This window comes from Corvus kubaryi, unplaced genomic scaffold (assembly GCF_017639235.1).
Source record: "Corvus kubaryi isolate FWS band 111438036 unplaced genomic scaffold, C.kubaryi_AGA036_p1.0 37382, whole genome shotgun sequence".
NCBI lineage: Eukaryota > Metazoa > Chordata > Aves > Passeriformes > Corvidae > Corvus > Corvus kubaryi.
Window position 1 is genome coordinate 3,753,263 of NW_024581124.1, and position 4,753 is coordinate 3,758,015.

At 55.0% G+C, this 4,753-nt stretch overlaps 1 long non-coding RNA gene across 1 annotated transcript in view; it reads left to right on the forward strand.

Moving 5' to 3' along the window:
• Positions 1-3,191, forward strand: part of LOC121667952 — a 5,403-nt gene extending 2,212 nt beyond the window's left edge. Inside the window, exons 2-3 of the long non-coding RNA XR_006017206.1 lie at positions 1,478-1,545; positions 2,672-3,191. This is a non-coding gene — a long non-coding RNA (uncharacterized LOC121667952). The remainder of the gene's footprint in view (positions 1-1,477; positions 1,546-2,671) is intronic.
• The last annotated feature ends 1,562 nt before the right edge of the window (positions 3,192-4,753 follow it).

Below are 4,753 nucleotides of genomic sequence, written 5' to 3' on the forward strand. Positions count from 1 at the left end.
GGGCTGGGTGCTGAGCAGGGCTGGGTGCTGAGCGGGGCTGGGTGCTGAGCGGGGCTGGTGCTGAGCAGGGCTGGGTGCTGAGCAGGGCTGGGTGCTGAGCGGGGCTGGGTGCTGAGCTGGGCTGGTGCTGAGCTGGGCTGGGTGCTGAGCTGGGCTGGTGCTGGGCAGGGCTGGTGCTGAGCTGGGCTGGGTGCTGAGCAGGGCTGGGTGCTGAGCTGGGTGCTGAGCTGGGCTGGTGCTGAGCAGGCCTGGGTGCTGAGCAGGGCTGGTGCTGAGCTGGGATGGGTGCTGAGTGGGGCTGGTGCTGAGCGGGGCTGGGTGCTGAGCAGGGCTGGGTGCTGAGCTGGGCTGGTGCTGAGCAGGGCTGGTGCTGAGCTGGGCTGGGTGCTGAGCAGGGCTGGTGCTGAGCTGGGATGGGTGCTGAGCTGGGCTGGTGCTGAGCTGGGCTGGGTGCTGAGCAGGGCTGGGTGCTGCCCTGGCTGCCGAGTGCTGCCATTCTCCACAGGCGAGTGCAGCAGTGCAGGAACAGCTCCGGAGATGTTCCGCTCCCCCTGTCAATGTGTACTTGGGGAGTCCTTAATCCACGGGTCGCTGACGTGATAAACAATAATGTCTCTTTTGGAGCTGTTACGACTTATCATGTTAATGGGCACTTAGGGAGCCTTTAATTGGTGATTTGTGCATGCACTGTCACAAAATTTTAAAACACATTTACCGTCATTTCTGGGGTGTTTTAGAAGCACCAGTTCACTACACTGAGAGATGAACAAGCAAACCCACCTCAAGTCCCCTGCCCTGCCTGCTCGCCCGCGGCATCGGGCTCCATCTCAGGAAAGGGCTCTTGTGCCTTTGTAAAACCAAAGGTAGTGGCACCAAGAAGTTCCTCTTGCCAAGCTGCTTTGGCAGGGAGCCTGGCAGGTCCCGGGAGGTCACTCACTGTGATTTGCCTCTCCAGCAGCAAACTGGTCCTGCAAAGGATTCCCTGTGGTGTCAGGAGCACAGGTTAAAAAGTCATAATGCCAAGAGCTCTACAAACATCCATCCCAAAGATCTCATCCCTCAGATTTGGGGTCGAATAGCAAGCTAAAGAAACATTCCTTACTACTGGGAACTGTCTCTGCTCTGCCCACCCCGGGGCAAAGGGCTGAACTGGGGAACAGTTCCTGCTCTTGCACTGGGCTCACTGGTGAGCTGAGCCACCTGTGGCACCCCAGAACTGAGGGTTCACCCTCAGGACCAGCTCACCCTCATGGGGACATTCACCCCACAGACACCAGATCCCACTCCAAGGCCCACGGGGGGTGTGTTTGTGGCACCCCCAGCACCTGCCAGGACCGCGGGTGCCGCTCCCAGGGTGGGGAGCGCCAGCGCCGGGAGAAGCCGTAATTAACGGCACCTGTCAGGGCTGTCAAGTTCTTCGTCATTAGGAATAAAGCATGTCAATGCCTAATTAAAATTCTGCTGATTTTTGAAGCAGTGCTTCCTAACGAGAGCTCCCGTCTGCAGCGATGGATCCGCTCAGCCCGGTGCCCTCGCTGTCTCCAGGTGAGTTCATGTCTCACTCTTCCCAGCTCTATTTTTCCCCTACCTCTCCTCCCAGCCCGGCTCGTTCCAGGAGCGGATTGAGCCAGAGGACTGTAACTGATGGAGTTTCCATAGCAATGCTCTTCGTCACCGCTGTGCCATTTCCAGCTCTGCCTCCAGCAGTTCATACTCTGCTTTCTGTTGATGCAAGGAGCTGACTGCGAGCAGCCTGGAGAGCTGCTGGCACCCAGAGCCTGGCAGAGCTGGGGTGGGCACTGCCTCACCAGCCACCAACACCCAGGAATACATCCTGGTGCTCTCTAAGCCTGCTGCTCTCTCAACCTGCAAGGAAACATCCAGAACAGAAGAATGGAATCCATCACCTGGGGCTCAGCACTGACCCCGCTGCAGTCCCTGCGAGGAGCTGGCCCTGGGCGTCACCCCTTTGTTCCCATTCCCTCTGGCAGGTGGGGAGGGGGGATCAGGAGCCGCTCCAAGGGGTCCCTTACACGTGTTGCATGCCACACGTGCTCAGCCGAATGAGCTGGAATGAACAGGGGCTTCCAGGGAATGCTGAGTGCTGGATGTTGTCCTGCCAACGTGAGCTCGTTCGACTGAGCATCATTTGGCAGCTCGGGAGGGAAAGAGCCTGATAGAGTCTGAAAAATTCATTGAAACGTTGGGTTCCAGCCAGAGAGAAAACATCGCTGAATGGCAACATAAAAGGAAATTGTCCCATAACATTCTGAGAGCACTTCAGTATTTGTCCTCTTTATTTTAAAGTGTCGAGGATCTTTGGGAAACACTCTGGAATGGGACTTTTATAGATGGTCTAAATTAAACTTCACTTAATATTATAAGCAATAAATCCTCATTGTCAGGTTTTGTTTAGCGGGTATAAAAATGATTGGTGGGAGCTGTAGCTTTTCCTGAGACTGGAAGATCAGTGTTCTCACTGTGCAGTCTGTCCCCAGCTGTCAGACATGTCTCCAGCATGCGAGACGTGTCCCCAGCCCCAGGCACATCCCAGCACCTCCACAGGCACCTGTCCCCTGTGCAGGTTATCTCCACACTCCAATCCTGCAGAAAGATGGGACAGGAGGCTCCCAAACTTCTGGGACAGATGCTTGTTTTCATGTGATTCCAGGAGCTGGAGCTTTGAGGAAACCAAGAGCTTCTTTGAGGGAAGACCCCAGGCAGCCACAGGCTTTGGACACTCCAAGGGTTTTGGAGACAGGAGGCTGGGAGCTGATGTTTGGGATCTGTCACACAGGTGGGTGCTGAGAGTAATGGGGAAATTCCTCAGGCACCACAGCCCAAGGACACCCTGGGCTTTATTTTCAGCTAGTGGGAGACAAGTAAAACAAATGAGAGCACCGAAATGGGAGATACCTTTCCTTGCTCGAGATTTCTGCCCTCTGTGGTTTGACTGGAGTTCAGGAAACACATCTGGTCATTTTATAATGTGGGAATTTTTTTTAAACTCTCTCACTATCTCTAGGTTTGGCCACCTGCCCCTTGAGTCCAAAAATCTGAGACCCTTTGCATGGGGATTGAGCTGGTTGCTGTGGCTGTGTCACTGCTGTCCCCGGCTGCTTTTCCATGGAAAGGAATTCCCAGGAATTTCTCCATGGAAAGGGTTGTCAGGCATTGCAAGGGGCTGCCCAGGGAGGTGGTGGAATCCTCTGGAGGTGTCCAAGGAATGACTGAACGTGGCACTCAGTGCTCTGGGCTGGGAGACAAAGCAGGGATTGGGCACAGGTCGAACTCGATGGTCTTGGAGGGCTTTTCCAACTTGAATGATTCCAGGATTCTGGAATTCTGACTCTGAGCAAGTGCAGTGCTGACACCCCGGCGAGAGGAGGGGGCCTCATTTTTCTGGAGCCTGCCCAGCAGCATCTGCCAGCAGCCTTTAAAATGATAAAACCCAATTTAGTGCCGTTTATGACGGAGGAATAAGAGAAATCATGTAACAATTACAGGAGATTTACCCCCTTCTATATATTTGGGCTGAAGATGGCATTTCCAGTGACATCCCAGCTGTGCTGCCGGGCCACGCCACGGCAGAGGGGATGCAATTTCAGGAGAGATCTTTAGGTGCAAATTGATTTTGCCATGAATATTTATGCAGCGTGCGAGGCTGCGCGTGTGCGGCGGAGGGCGGGGGGGAAATGTGGGGCTCGGCGTGGGATGCCGGAGCAGCCGCTCGTCCTCCTTTCGCCTGGAATAATAACTGGAATATTTATAATCTCCCCGCGGCCACGGTGCTGGCGGGGAGGGGTGTTCCTGGTGCCGGGGCGGTGGCAGGCCCGGCCCTGCGGCTGATTTGGAATGCGCAGAGCATCCCTGCGCTGCGCGGGCCCCGGCAAGAAACCCGGGAAAGACAAGAAAAATGAAGGAAGGCGCAATCTCATTTTCTGAGGGCTGCAAGTCAGCCAGGAAATGGCTATTATTCCATCGACACTGTCGGTATTAAGTTATTTCCTTCACTAAATACGAGAATGTTCATGAATATCTATTGAGTTCCAGGTACTGGCGGCTCCCAGCACTGCGGCTCGCTGATTGTGGCTTTATATTCCTCCGACAACACACCTCAATCTCACATTGAAGTGAAAGACAATAGTATTTTAAATTGGTTAATAAATCTCTAGATTGATGCTCCTGGAAGGCCCAGGAACTTCATCTCTATTACACGAATAAAAGTGATAACATTTTAACCACTGAAGTGCTAGGAATTTGGGAAGCTCCTTCCCGATGCCCTTCAGGGCGACTGCGTGCCCGCAAAGGGAACGCGAGTCAGGGGCGGCCACCGCGGCACTGCCTTTGGGGCCAAAGTGCTGGGTTTGGAGCCATGAATCCTGTCCGGGCAGGGCGAGGTGATCACCCTGCCTTGGCTCCCTCTGCCTTCCTCAAGCCTCTCTTGTGGCCCATATAAGGAGTGGAAAATTCCCTTTTAACACCAAAATGGAAGCTCGCCCGTGGCCCTGCTGGGAGCCTTATTTGGCTCTGGGGATTCCTGTGCACCTCGTCCTGACCTGGCAGCCTCCCTGCGCCCTGCCCAGGAGGAAACACGCAGGGATACGCCGGGCTGACCCCAGCCAGCCACACCGTGCAGGTGCCACGCGTGCTGCACTGTCTGTGCACAGCTGTCACACAGAGTGTCACCATGGCTGTGACACACGCAGTCACAGTGTCACCATGGCTGTGACACACACACACACACACACAC